We start from the raw sequence: 16,438 nt of genomic DNA, 5'->3' as shown, positions 1-16,438 counted from the left end.
GTTTCCAATATATCATAGTCATGATGGCGCAGAGAAAGAGAGAGATGGTTATCGATACCTCTATCCAAAAAATGTACACTCTTCGTGAATATATATATATATATATTCACGAGAGAGAGAGAGAGAGAGAGGCAAAAAGCGTGGATGGAAGCCTGAGATGCTAAAGCATTTACAGCAGCAGCATGCAATAACGATATAAAGAGACTTTACATGCATGCAGAAAGTGCTCTCAGACTCTCTATCATTTACGCCCACGGCCCACATGGGACGAATTCATTTACCATTTATCTTTATGACCATCTACTCCATCGACCACCCTGTAACGAAAATAAATATTAATTCCAAACAAAATACGAAATATGTTCTTGCTTCCTCTAGCATTGCATATTTTTTGTGTATAAATCTCTCCTTATTTAGATCATTCCACTGTTTTTTTATTCTCCCTTTTTTTGAGACCAAGGGGAGTTTTAATCGCACTGACAAATATTGGCAATTTTTTTAAAGCGAGAAATTGCCTACCCAGTAGCCGATTGATAAAAATATAAATATCCCCAGAAATTTACTTTTAATTTTCTTTTTTAAACTTGGTTTTTATTTTTAAAATTTTGCAAAAAAACTCAAACAAATAAAATTGTTTCAATTTCTCATGAGAAAAAGGATGGTGATATTTGCCGTTTTAAATGTCTTGCCAATGTGGTTGGTAGGAGTTGTCAGGGTCTCCTTGTGGTGGAACGTTGCAGGTTCAAAACCCAGTGGTACATTGAATAATATCTGGTGGGGGTCTGCCTAATTAGAGTGTTTGTTGGCGGTAACTGTAACATCAGCAGTTTAGGACAGAGGTATTGCTGCTGCTGGGACCATTCTCTTTAGTGGCTGTGAAAATAAAAGGGAAAATAAAAGGACTTACACTCCTTTTCTCACCTCGATGTGACAAAGACAAAACTTTTACTTTATTTCATCATGCTTCTTTCTCTGTTGGAAATCAGATAACCAGAGTCATCATGTCTGAGATATGTACAAACTATGACAACTACGCTCTTAATAAGCCAAGGGGAAGAGGAGAAACAATAACGTTTCTCTCAAAAAATATATATGGAGATGACACCTGTGATATCATAGTTGTATAGTGGTAGATTGATAGAGGTGAAACCTCAAGTTCTTTCTTTTTCTTTTCCTTCGTTCATTCTTTCTTTGGGAAGTTGGTGAGATGTGGGGTGCAATCTGAAAGCTCACTTAGAAGGAAGGTCACCTGTCAAACCTAATGTTCTTTTCTCCTGCCATGCTTAAGCTTGGAGTTATCGAGGGGTTGGGCCAAATGGTGCCCATTGTAATGGTTGTAGTATTAGTAGGAGTTTTCCATTTATATGTGAATCAAACATAATGTTATAACCATAGCCACACATATTGCCGATATTTTTGAAAATATCTTGAATTCAAGACGATGTTTTCAATAACCATTAATATGATATTCTAAAAAATTTATCAATTTTGAAAACAGTGTTTTTAAAGCATTAATATCACGTTAAAATGTTTTTTGTGAAAATTTTATTATTCATATGTTTATCATATAATTTGTTATATATTTTACATTTTGGTACACAATCTTTTCAAAGTGGTTTTAACCAACCATACTTTTGAAAATTTCGTGAGATTTTCTTTTGCAGAGCTTTTGTCAGGAGCGTGATTTGTGACTGATAATTACAATGTAAACATATATCCATATTGAGCTTGGACCTTTATTTGGAATACTAGCCTGCGCATATGATTCTGAGCTTATTTGAATTTTTAATCTGACCCACTGCAAGCAGGATGTGTCTCAATCGAACATTGATTATTGGAGCATGCATCCTTGCTGCCATCTGTATGGAGAAGTTCAAAGAAAAGGAAGGTCCATAACTTTTGGACAAGTGAGTATTGGTTTGGTTAACTGACTCAATAGGTGATCAATGAAGAATTTAATTCTGGTTCTGAAAAGCTCTGTTGTTTGTAAAGCTGCAATACCAATGATGCCAAATTGCCAGTAGGGGTCTACAAATGATCTGAATTGATGGTTAGTCTGAACGTTGTGAGACTCCAAGCTAGTATAAAGATGCCAACAGTAAGGGTGTGAATGGCCAACAACATGCTGGTGTATTGACACGTGTCAGCCTGCGGTACGTTTAAGAAAAAGTTTACCTAATGAGATCAAAAAATTGATTACCCAAAAAAAAAGATCAATAAAATTTGTTTTTCTTAAAGAAAAGATAATATATTTAGTTTTTTATGGGTGTAAAGTGGAACAGGTAACGAGTAGTCACCAAATTCCAAATACAGCAGCCATGACAATCAAAATGACACATCAGAAAAAGAAAACAGAAAGACAATACAAAAATTAGATAATACAAGAGCTAATGATCAGTCACCATTGACCGTCCGATTCTTTTTTCGCCAACCCAATTAATGTCAGCTTCATGACATTTGATCAATAGTCTCTCTTTAGTAGGCATCTAATGCTTTGTAGCATGCCAAGGATGGATGTTTGTGTTCCTCTAAAAATTCTATTGTTTCTTTCCATCCACACAGTTTATTTGTAATAAAGAGGTTTCTTCTATGTTAGTGGAATTAGAAGAAAATCTTTTAAGATTAATAGACAGTATTGCTAGAACCATTATAACTTTGGGGATTTTGACACTTGGACAATGGTTCAGTGCATAAAATCTCCGTTCTCATAATTTAAGAAGGGTTTTGATATGTTGTCCTATATCAGAATTCAAAGCTCAAGTTCCACCATATCATGCTGCCATTTGTCCATAATAAGCTGTATTTTTTGAGTTTACAAGCAAGTTTCTTTTTTTTTTATGGGAAGAAACTTCCTCAATCAAGGCATCATCAGCGAGCAAATTGCAGGAAGCAGCAAACAAAAACCAACACGAATACCGAAAAATAAAAGCAGAAAGCAGAAAGGAAAACCAATTAAGAAGAGAGAGAGAAAGTCCATTAAAGACACTGATCCAGTAGGGAGGCTGTCATGTTTGTCTTCGTATGCAACTCTGCTGGCATACCTCCACGAGAGAGAGAGATTTCCTTTTCTACATCGTTATCTTGGATCTGCCCTTTCTGTACGACAGCAACCATGCACTGCAGATGCTCAGAGCCCATCAGTCTGTCTGACAATTCATGGCCGATTACGTTCAATTACTCGGCGATTTTCTTCTCCAGTTCGCATAGGAAGGGACATCATAATCCATATTAAGTTTCATTACAACTGTTCTAACTCTTCATCTGAGCTCTTTTAGGCGTGGTGATTCGACTTAATTTAGGAGAACTGACACGGCGTCAGGAGAAACAACCTAAAAATCAAGCTGATTGTGAAATGCTGCCACCTTGACCAAATTGGAGTAAGTTTTGAAAGTGAATTGACAAACATATATATATATATATATATGGTAACTAAAATATGTTTACAATATGAGCTAAGATTTTCATATTTTTTTGTTTTTTTTTTCAAATTTTTTATCATAGGGATATGATCTAGATACTTAGTTTGGATCATCCAATTATGATGTATAAGAAGGATGTTTAAGGGTTGAAAATCAATGACTTAGAATTTTCATAAATATTCAAGCATAAAAAATCACATTTCTTGATCCGATTACATGATTCAACAGAGGTTAGATTTACAAAAAAACCTATGAAAATCTCGATTCATACCAACAAACATATTTGGTTGGTAAACATATTCTAGTTTTCTTATATCGATATATAAACCAGCAAAATATGTAAATTGGTATGCATCAGGATTTTCATAGTTTTTTTTTTCTAAAATTTTATCTTATAGATGCGATTTAGATGTTTGATTTTATAGAAACAGACTTAGATCATCCGATTATGATGTATGAGAAGGACCTTTTAAGGCTTGAAATTAATGACTCAAAATTTTTGTAAATATTCAAGCATACACAATCACATTTCTTAATCTGATTGCAATGATCCAATAGTCGACCACGTCCAATGCATCTGCAAGGTTAGATTTATAAAAAACCTTCTAAAAAACTCGCTTCATATTAGTTTACGTACTTTTTTTGTTTACATATTCCAGTTTAAATATCTATATATAGAGAGAGACTAGTAACAGTTTAATCGTTGAGTGCTTAATGAAAACACACTCAAGTTAGATCCAATGGCCAACATCGTTATTATTTAAAAACCTAAAACTCATTTTCCCTCTCTTTCTCTCTCTCCCTTTTCCCACTGTCATCGAGATACAGTCCGTTCTTCACCCCTGAGACGAGTACCGCCAGAGGAGCAGAGCACAACCCGCGCTGGTGTGTGTTTCCGCTCTTCCTCTCCTCTCATTCCCCACCTACGCCTCTCTCTCTCTCTCTCTCTCTCTCTCTGCACACCTCTCCTTCTACAGCCCTCTGAGATCCTCCTACGGCCGTGGGAGCCTCGCCAGAATTACATGTTCCACCAATCCGTATTGCACCCTCAACCTCCAAATCTGATGCGTACAGAGGTCTGGCCTCTCTCTCTGTAGAACATTAATTTTTTTTTTTGTTTCGTGTTGTGTAGATCTGACTGCCAAGGATCGGGTGGGACTTGTGAACGCTCTCAAGGTAAGGGGGGTTTTGGGTCCCTGACTATTTTTTTAAGGGTTTTCTTTGTCTTGTTGGATTCAAGTGTGGCTAGACGAGTAAACGATTTAATTTTTTCTTGATTGGTGCTTGCCGAGTCTGAATTACTTTATTGGATGCTGAATTTCGAGTCTGAATTTCTTTATTTTTATTTTTTTAATGATGCTATGATTCACCTTTATAGATCAATTGGTTTTTTTAGGTATGAACCACCTTGCTGAGATATGATCAATTGGTCTTTTTTTTGGTATCAATTGATCATATCCTTTTGTGTTACCATGTTTGTTTAACATAAAATTACAAATCTGAGTTGTAAAAATCTTAGAACGTTATGAGCTGTAGATTTTCTTGTCCTATGAATGTTATGAGTTGTCGATTTTCTTGTTTAACATATGTTTGGCTTAGAAAGTTATATTTCACTGTTAAATTTTTTGGCTTGCTTATCACTCTTTGTGCTATTAGGATTTTTCTCTATATTTTATTGGTCACTCCGAGAAATGGCTACCATGTAGGTCTCATAGTCCCTTGGCTTTCGTGCAGGTCTTCAGTCATGCCTAGAGTTCTTGGAAGCAGTGTCATGGGTTGGAGAGGAAGAGGAAAAGGTGGTGACTTCTCTTCAAGGTCTTTAGGTTGATTTTGTTGGGGTCACTCCTCTATTAAACTTGTTTTTTTGAAAATAACCACCACACCTGGTGATATTCTTTGTTATATACTTTAATCAGGAGTCCGAAGTTGATGTCACAGAGGAGAAAGTGCAAACTCTAAGGAAGAGGTTGCGGTGGGGAAGATGGTCCAGTGCTCATGAACAGATATTTTGTTGATTTGTTAATTTATAATCATTGTCAATTTTACATTCAATTATTGATTATATATATATAAATAACATATAAAAATACATATAAAAATACATGTGTGTAATTCATCTATTTTTTTTGAATAATTTCAGTAAAATTAATTTTGATTATAGGATCCACAACCAATTGATTCATAAGAACCAATATCCTACATGCACGAGTTCTACTGGAACCAAGCACACCAATGGTTTGTAACACTAACGGAGGAAGCAACATAGTTATTGGTGCAAATTCATTTTCAAAAATTCTTGAAGATCACACCATAGAATATTAGTCACTCCTCTTAGAGGTCATTTATGCAGTTTTAGAATCCACTAACCAATACATTTTAATTCAGAGATCTTGAGATGACCATTACATTGGAGGATGTGACACAAATCACCAGAATAAAGTGCCAAGGGGAGCTAGTGAGTGGACAATGATGGAGAGATTTCAAACACTTGTGTGATATTTACTTGCAAGCAAATGGTGATGCTTTCGAAGGCGAAAAGATCACATTTTTATGGATAAGAAGATATTATGACCCCAGTAGGGTGAGGAGGATGAGGAAAAAACTACCGTGTGTTCGAGATATTGAGGGTAGTAGGGTGGACAAGCCGGTGAGACCATTCTTACTATACTTCTTTGGCTCATGCTTATTAATAGACACTGGTGGAAAGTCGATTCATGCATCATACATTGAACTGTTGGTGGACCTGGCTTGCATCGATCAATATACATGAAGAGCAACCTCACTTGCATACTTGTATGCAAATTTGAGTAGTACGAGGAGTAGAAGAAAAAATATTGTCAGGATGTTGATATTGTTGGAGGTATTTATTCCTTTATTGTATCTAAACTTTTGAGTTATACTTATACATTATTTAACATTGTACTTTCATGCTATGTATTAATCCTAAAGTTTTGATTTATAGATACATATTGTGTATTAATCCTTGTAAGTTTAGATATGAGAGCATATATCTATTGAAAGACCCCAAATGCATGACTTTGTCAATGAATTTACACGTGCCGTAATATGCAGTCAACCTTGCTTCAAAGAGGGTCATGATCGAAGATTGGTGGGTCCTCACATGTCACGTGTCGAATGCGCTGCATCGCTTCGCAAGCTGACCAGGGCAGACATAAGTATTGTTGTTGATATTTTCTATTTTTTTATAAATGTATGTCAGTAGGCCTAATCAACAAGGAAATGCAGGTAAACTCGTACCCCTATGAAGGCATGAAGGAGGAGGAGGAGAATGCTGATGTGCTTGTGAGAGCGATAAACATCACGAGGAAGGACATTTAGTTGCACAACATTAATAAAGTTGAGTGCCAAATGGCCAGTGAGTTGTCTGATAGTTTGGGTTTGTTCAGTAACCACCCAGTCACCCTCACGCAGTTAGTAAATTTTTGTCACTTTTTATGAAGGATCAGACGAAGGATTACGCCACGGTATTCTTCTCTGAACCTCAATACTGGCACGAGGGTGGCAAAGACATTAACTTGTTATCCATGGTACGTGCGACCAATGATGATTTTGTAGCTGCCCAGTAGATTGCATATTCTCTCTCCGCAAAGAGGGTCTTTCAAAAGAAGGAGAAAGTTGGGACAAAGCAGAGGACCTTAAGTAAACTTAAAGCAGACTTGGCTCTTGCACTTGAAAAAATATGTATGCTAAAGGATATGATACGAAGTCAACCTGACCTTCTCAAGAACACAAATAAGGTTATCAAGGAGCTACGATCACACCATTGACAACATCCACAACATTGACTTCATGTGACAAAATTTTGGTCTATGTAAAATTGTATTGTAAAATTCAAACATTAAGATCTAGACATTAAGAATGGAAATGCATACACACATATGAGTTGTTGACACAATTGTTGTTCTTTTGTTATTGTTTTTAGTGTTTAGATTCAATTTATATGGTTTGTACATACAGACACACACTTGTATGGATGAATATATATGCGAGCATGTTCAGTTTTTATGGATTTTATGCAAATATTTACTAAAATGAGGAAGTTTGCATAATTTATCAATTTTTATGACTATTTTATGCATAATATCAAGTTTCACAAATATTTTATGCGAAATATCAAGTTTTGCAACCATTTTATGCAAATATGAGACATGCCACATAAAATAATTCATTTTTGCAAATATATTATGCGATCTTCTTCCTTTCGCATGAAATAATTGCAAAAATTTTAAAATATTTACGATAAGTAGTTGCAAAAATTAATATTCTACATAAAATATTTATGAAAGTTGACAAATATTTATGTCATTATCGTAAATATTTGTCAGTTTTTGTAATTGTTTTATGAATAATATCAACTTTCACAACTATTTTTTGCAAATATGAGACATGTCACATAAAATAATTGCGTAAATTAATAAATATTTGTGATGATAATGACACAAATATTTTTTGACTTTTGCAAATATTTTATGTAGAATATCAAGTGTCACAATTATTTTATGCAGAAGGAAAGAAGAAGACCACATAATGTATTTGCGAAAATTGACAATTATGCAAACTTCCTCATTTCGTAGCACTACAAGAAAAATGCTAATTAGCGACAAAAATTTGTGATGGATTTTTTTGGTCGTAAAATTGTGACAGATTAGCGGAAGAAAACTATCTGTCGCTAACATTTGAAATATTTGCGGAATTCACGATGGAAAAATTATGTCTCAAACTCAGTCACAACTTAGCGACATAAAGTTTTCCGTCCCTAAATCTCAATACAAGAAAAATGTTAATTAGCGATGGAACTTTGCGACAGAAAACTTCTGGCGCAAACTCTATCGCAACTTAGCGATGGATGAGCGACAACAATTTTTCATCACGAATCCATCGCTAATTAGCGGCATAATAGCGATGGATTTTTTTTGTCGCTAATTCTGTCGCTACTTTTTTATTTAAACCAACCCATCTAGAGCGCGAAATTCTACTTTTCAATAAAAAACCTTACTCACTTTCTTATTTTCTCTCGGCGTGTAGGTTTCTGCAGTGAAAGGAAAAAGATGAAGGGTGCGATTGTCCGATCTGTCAGGATGGCTCTGAGGAGGTCGCCCTCCTCCTCCTTCACTCAACATCGATGCTTGTCCTCCTCGGGGAGCACCCCCGAGCGGAAGGTGGTGGTGTTGGGGTGGCGGGAGGTATCGGGCAACCGCTCACCCTCCTCATGAAGCTCAACCCCCTTGTCTCTAGCCTTGCCCTCTACGATATCACCGGAACCCCCGATGTTGCTGTTGATGTCAGCCACATCAACTCCAGGGTGCAGGTCGTCGGCCTCTTCTTCCCTTTCCCCCTACTCTTCTTTCTTCACGATCTTTTTGGTGTTTCCTGAGATAAGATTGCAGATCTCATTTTTTTTTTGGTGTCTTACGTTTTGGGAGAAAGATGTGTTTCAGGTGATTGGGTACATGGGTGAGGATCTGCTAGGGCAAGCATTGGAGGATTCTGATGTGGTCGTCATCCCGGTCAGCATCCCCCACAAGCCCGGGATGACACGCGATGATCTCTTCAACATCGATGTCAAAATCGTTAAGTCCCTCACCACCGCGATCGCCAAATACTACCCAAACGTGAGTTTTTGTGGTCTCTGTATGATCACCCCATTGATCTGATTTTTGTGTTCTTTATTTCCTTACCAAAATGCGATTTTTCATAGCTTATCCCATTTTTTCTTGAATAAATGGGTAATTGCGAAGGCACCGCCAATTTTCACTACGTTTTAAGCACTGACCATTGTATGAATCATCTAAAATCCTTGCTCAAAAAATGACCTTTGTTGTATACAATAATTAAGTCTAATATTTGCCCTCTTCTATAACCGATTTAAAATGAGTTCATGGATATTTGAATCAAGCAACCAGATAACACAAACAAAATTGGTTCTTTTGTTGGGCAATTAGGGAAAAGATTGTTATTGTATTTCATAGTTTAATTAAATAATTAAAATTGTAAAATCACATATAATATAACAGATGATGGGATGCATGAGCTCCTATCATTTCTAGACATTTGCTTGGTGCTCCTGCAGAAGTACAACCACTAACACCAACCAATAATAACGTTCTAAGAACTTGGACATGTTCACATGATGCTAAAGGTTAATATGTAGTGGGTAATTTAGAAAAGGCTACCTCACCTGTCCATGTCTAGATTGTTTTATTCAACCACCTACTTTATGGGAATGCATTTCAATTACTTCACTACAAGGATAAGGGTAAGTAGCGGCCACGAAAGGCACCACTATTGCTCTTTTTGTCGCCGTATAGACTTATAACGGTGACAAAAAGTGGCCATCTAGTTTTCGCCTCTATTGAGTACTAACACCAACAGTTATAGGTTGTTGCTAAAAGATACATCCCAATAGCAATGATTTAGCCTATAACGACGGTGACTCATTAATAGTTGTGTTATAGGAGATAACAACGAGAATTAAATTATGTTATAACCTATAACGGCAAGCATGAAGTCGCTATTATATGCTATAACAACAACCTCATAGTCATCGTGATAGCATATAACAGTGACCTCATAGTCGTTGTTATAGGCTATGACGAGTTTAAGACCTATAACAACAACACAAGAACGTCACCGTTATAGGCCTTGAACCTGAAAAAATAAATTTTTATATTAGTTTAATTTTTTTTACAGAATTTGCATATGAAACAATAACAATGCAACAAAATTTAACAATAACAATTTAAACATTACATTCAACAAAATTCAAATAATAGCAATGCAAATAGAATCACTCAAACAATAACAATTCAAATATTACATTTAACAAAATTCAAACAATAACAATGCAAATGGAATCACTCAAACAATAACAATTCAAACAATCACAATTACACAATTAAATAAAAATATATGATAACTTTTAATATTCATTAATAGAAACAAAAGTTCAACACTACAAGAAAATTGTTAATTAGCGACAGACATTTGCGATGGACAAAATCCATCACAAATTGGCAATGGTGTAGCGACAGAAAGATATTTGTCGCTAAAATATCATTTATTTGCGATTTTAGCGATGAAAAATATTCTGTCGATAATCTGTCGCTACGTTGCAACAGATGAGCGATGAATTTTATTTTGTCGCCATATCCGTTGCAACTTAGTGACAAAACTATTGTGACGCTAAGTCATCACCAAATAGCGACAACTTAGCGACGGAATTTGGCAATCGTGGATCCGTCACTAATTTTCCCGTAAATCCTTAATTTTTCCCCTTTCTTTCTCTTTTCTGCTTCGTTTTCGTTGTGTTTCCTCGGCCTGCCTCCCGTCTACCTCTGGCCCGCCTCTCGTCTACCCCCGGCTCGCCTCCCGCCACCCCCCTGCCCACCTCCCATTGCCTCCTGACCTGCCTTCCATCGCCCCCGGCCCGCCTCCCGTCGCCCCCTGGCCTGCCTCCCATCGCCCCCTGGCATGCCTCCCATCGCCCCCCGACCTGCCTCCTGTCGCCCTCCGGCCCGCCCCATGTCGCCCCCGGCCTGCCTTCTGTGGCCCCCCGATCCGCCGCCCGCACCCCCCGTCCCGCCGCCCCTTGGTCGTCGCCCGACGCTCCCCCTTCGCTAACCTCCCCCTTCACTGACGCCCGATGCTCAGGTACCCCCCGACTCCCCTGCCTCTTTCCGCCGACCTCCCCCTTCGCCGACACCCGATGCTTAGGTCGGCCATTAAATTTTTTGTCGGGGAGGGGTCGAGCCCCCTCCCTCTGTTACGGGAGTCACAGGAGGGACTCAGCCCCCTCCTTATATTTTTTTTGTCAAGGAGGGGCTCGGACCCCTCCCTATGTTTTTTTCGTCAAGGAGGGGATGAGCCCCCTCCCTGTGTAATTGAGTCGCGAGAGATGCTCGGCCCCCTCCCTATATTTTTTTTGTCAGGGAGGGGCCGTTACGGGAGTCGTGGGAGGGGCTCAGCCCCCTCCCTATGTTTTTTTCGTCAAAGAGGGGTTGATCCCCCTCCTTGTGTTATGGGAGTCGCGAGAGGGGCTCGGTTCCCTCCCTATGTTTTTTTCGTTATGGAGGGGTCGAGCCTCCTCCTGTGTTACGGGAGTCACGGGAGGGGCTCGACCCCCTCCCTATGTTTTTTTCGTTAAGGAGCGGTCGAGCCCCCTCCCTCTATTACGGGAGTCATGGGAGGGGCTCGACCCCTTCCCTATGTTTTTTTCATCAAGGAGGGGCTGAGCCCCCTCCCTGTGTTACGGGAGTCGTAGGAGGGGCTCGGCCCCCTCCCTAAGTTGCAACATAAATCTTGTTTAAGGTTGTTGTGCACCTGAAAATCTAAGTTTTATAAGTATGAAAAGTTGTGTGAGTGATACATTGTCAGCTTCAAGAAAATGATACAACATGAACGTGCTCTCCAAGCAGTCAGTTGTCCCACTTCACTACCCTTTAGTTGTGACCATTAGCTGTGAACAAACAAGATTTTCTAGTTAGTTTTTAATAATCAGTAGAAAAATACAATAAACATTGTTTTTCAGACTCATAGAGAAATACATGCTAAGGTAAAGGGTCTTCGACAAGTTGTTTTTTCCCTATCATGATTATGGATCGCTTGGAGTCTATCTACAAATCTTGCTAGATGCTATATAGTATAAATCCAGTAATGTACATTTATGTTAGATTCAAATTAGTCTACATGAAAACGTAACAAAAGAACAAACAAACGAACGTGCAATCCTAATACTTATGTCACTTGCCAACAAAGTTTCTTTGCCAAATCCATACTCTTTCGGCTCTTATGTGTTCTCCTATACATCTTTTTCTTTCTCATTAACTTATTTTTAATAACAAAATAAATTGTATATAATCACATACACATATAGTATGACAAATATACACACATGACACAGGATATTGATTATACCTTATGCACCATAATTTGTTTTGTGCTCTTTAAAACTCATGGTAATTTGGTTTTTTTCTGTCGCAATAACCTCTATAGCTATACATCGTGGACTACCTAAGATATACATAGAAGACATAAGGCATTCAAGTAATTCATTAAAAAAATACTAGATATACACACAAAGAAGCAATTCATTAAACAACAATCGATAAATTCTATATTTTGCAAAGCAATTCATACTCTAATATACTGTTATTCATGCTTCTGGCTATTGTGGTGAACCTCACCACATACACTATACTTGTATGGCACAACATCATTGTGTTTAGTTCTTTGTTTGTTAACCTTAGGTCTCCCTGTTTTACAAACCATTTTTGGTGGATAAACAACTTTAAAAGTAGTTGAAATGATGTGTGAAACATTATCTACCATCGAAAAGAATGAATATTGATTATATGTAGCTCAATATGATTTAATTGTGCAAAACTTGTTGTAGTAATCCTCTGGTAGGTTGCCCTTATACAAAATACATATGATCACATGTTCACAAGAATTCCTCTAACCTATCACTCTTCACATGAACACAAGTGCTTCTTAAGATCAACATTGTAACTGTGAGATTGATTGTGATCTTCGTATCAATGTTAGAGGCAATGCATAACTTTCTCATGCATTTGTTGTGCATTTTTCTTCAATTCCTCTTTTACCTTTGACACCACAATGCCTGTCACATGCTACCCGACATTCTTTATTTTTTTCCAAAAAGTTTCATCATCATGAGACAAAGCTTTTCAATAAGAAAAATTAAGGGTTTGTCATGTATGGTGAGAATCCACGAATTGATGCTCTTAGCTATATTAGACATTAAGCAACCATATCTTTTTGCTGAAAAGTAACTATTAACCCAATGTTTTAGTTTCACATCAGTGGCAATATAATTGTATGCATCTTTATTTTGTTCATCTATTTTTTGAAGAAAATAAGTGCATTATTCTCTCCTAGTTGCTCAAACTTTACTTTACCAATGTGAACTGAGTGGTGAACCAAATTTCTTCAAAAAAAAATTCATCAAATGTTTCATGCAAAATCCAACATGACATGTAGGCCATGTATGGGAGATATTATATTTTAAACCTTTATGCTTATCTGAAATAAATGTCAATAATCCTATATCTCTAAACTCATCAAAGTATATCAATTCATACTTTAGATGCTCTAAAAACTATGTCAATGACGTATTGGACTCCTTATCAACAATTATAAATGTTATAAAAAATATCTTAGCACAAAGATTAATACTATGAGCTGACAACAATATATCTGCATATATTTTCTTTAGGAAAGTGCCATCTACCATAAGAACTGGAGTGCATCATTTAAAAAACCCATCACTACTTAGACAAAAGGATAAGAAAATGTACTGAAATTGATCTTTTTGATCGGTCTGAATGTACCCTAGCAATCATCGGTTAACCTTCATCAGATGATCCAAATAAGTGTGAAGCATCTTGAAGAACTCTTCAAATAAACCATATAGTGTCTCATTAGTCTGTTTCTATCCATATTGTGCTGGTTTGTAAGTAACATCTACACCTTCCTCACGATTGATATCATTCATGATTTCTTTTAGAGTTATCATTCCGGTTATCGTGCATGCATTTGTGAATAACACCTAAAATCCACTTGAAAGACACTTTCTCTACTACAAGGTTGCCTAATGATCCACCATATGTATGCTTGCTTTGATACTTCTTTACTTGAAAAAACCTTGCTCCAAGCACTTTTGTGCAATGGAACTTCCAAGATCATTCAACCGTCATTTGTGAGTTCTTCCTCGTTCATACGACAGTGACTATGTTATTGCAACTCTTTAAGAATTTTGCTTTATAGTTATTTTTTATCACATGATCTTTTAAAAACTCATGGCAGTACTGAAGATCATTAAACCTTTTGCCGAAAGTCATTTCTCGATCGTTGGAGTTTGTTGTTAGCCACTGCACTATCATTAAGTTTTTTATTATGCAATTGGTCATACAAATGAGATATCTCCACTTCAATGATTTTTAATTGTTCCTTATTGTATAATAATCCATTGAATGAGAAGAAAGGGTTTAACTTCTCAAATGTCAATGGTGCATTGATTAAACCTGCCATTATGTTTCCCATGTCATCACTATCTTTTCCCTCCCCTATCAACATGGTATACTTATCATTATCAATATCATTTGATTCTTCATTGTCAACATGATCGCTGCTACCGCTAATTGATTATTCGGTTGTACAAACTAAATCAAAATTCATTGTATCTATCGCTTTATTTGCTTCCATGCATGCAACATTTTTGCATTTTCAACATTCAATATTTTTTCATGTCATCACTGATTTTGTCCTCTCCTATCAACATGGTATAGTTATCATTATCGATATCATCTGATTCTTTATTGTCAGCATGATCGTTGCTACCACTAATTGATTGTTCGATTATACAAACTAAATCAAAATTCATTATATCTATCACTTTATTTGCTTCCATGTATGCAACATTTCTGTATTTCCAATATTCAATATTAACCATCATGATCACACCTACATCTCATCCATAAATTACATCAAAATTATAACTTGTACCTAGCTTTGTCGTAGGTTCAGAAAGGTTGTATTTCATTCAAATTACTATGATAAAGATCACTAGAATTGATTTGCCCACATGGTTCCACATCCTTTGGAGTCATCCTTTGATCATATACAACATCAATAGCATTCAATGTTTAGGATAATTGGATGATCGACAAAGGACTTAGCTCGATAGATGGTGTCTAAGATAAATGCTCATTCTTCACTTCTTATTTAGCTTAGTGAGCAACTAAGTAAATGTCACCATAAAATAATATTGATTTCACATCATTCTCGTCCAACACAACCATCCATATATGTTAGATATCTTGGTTCGAAGAAAAACTGTATCAGAGGATCATTGACTCTTTCACATATCTGGTTTTATGATACATCAAAGCCATAAATTTCATGTAACAATTGTTTTTTAAGATGATTATAGATCACCCAGTAGGGTGATCAGTGCTACGATAGTGTACTCTAACTATTTCAGATTTCATCATTAATTGCCTATGTTAACCACACAATATATCATTTATCTAATGAACATAGCATATGAGAAAAGACCATCCATATACACTTTGTATATTCAATTAACATAATGATACACAATCACTCTAAAACTAACAAACAATAATAAACTCTTTACCCCTATTTAATGGTTGTGCACAGTAAACCCTAGACCCATTACACCAACACACAAACATCGAATATTAACTTAAGGACAAAAAACCAAACATAAATCATTTACAATATATATATATATATATGAAAAAACCCTAAACATTGTAAACCCTAAACTATAAATCTGGTGACAGAGAAAGTTGATGATAACAATAAAAAACATAAAAAAAAACATCCATAGCAACAACCAAATAGAAATATGCATAAGACTATTAAATGATCATATCTATAAAAAAATGGAAAAAGTTTGGAGTAAAAAATAAACAATATATGTATATATATATAGAGAGAGAGAGAGAGAGAGAACTGAACATATTAGGCCCCATTTCTCGCTCTTCCACATTATGCCCTATAGATTTTAAGTGTTTAATGATACATATGAACTTTTAGATGTGTTTAGCATGATCGATTTAGTGGGAATAGACTCTTGGATCATGGTTTTTTGATGAAAAAACATGATTTTATGAGCCAAAAAAAATGAGTACCTTCGTAGCCATTGATTTTGGATCACTGGAAAAAACTGTATATAGGTCAGATTCTGGTGATCCAAAAGGTAGTTCCCACTAAAAAAACCTATAGATTACATCAATGATATTAGATGTGATAAAAAATATTTAAAACTATGATTTTTGAAGGAGCCTAATGAGACCTAACGAAAAAGGAGGCCTAAGAAACACATTACTTATATACATATTATTTGTATGGAACTCATCTTTTGAACATGTAGATGGAGAAATCAATGATAAGGATGTTATCATGATTAACCTCCTCATAATGTAGTGCAAAATTACACAGGAATCGTTACA

At 36.2% G+C, this 16,438-nt stretch overlaps 1 pseudogene; it reads left to right on the top strand.

Annotated features, from left to right (window-relative positions):
* Window positions 1-8,488: 8,488 nt before the first annotated feature.
* On the top strand, window positions 8,489-9,094 carry LOC149818858 (malate dehydrogenase, mitochondrial pseudogene; annotated as a pseudogene).
* The last annotated feature ends 7,344 nt before the right edge of the window (window positions 9,095-16,438 follow it).

This window comes from Nuphar pumila, chromosome 13, assembly GCF_984573655.1.
Source record: "Nuphar pumila chromosome 13, dmNupPumi1.hap1.1, whole genome shotgun sequence".
Classification (NCBI taxonomy): Eukaryota; Viridiplantae; Streptophyta; class Magnoliopsida; order Nymphaeales; family Nymphaeaceae; genus Nuphar; species Nuphar pumila.
Note: the sequence above shows the minus strand (reverse complement) of the source record. Positions and strands in the feature narration are given on the sequence as shown.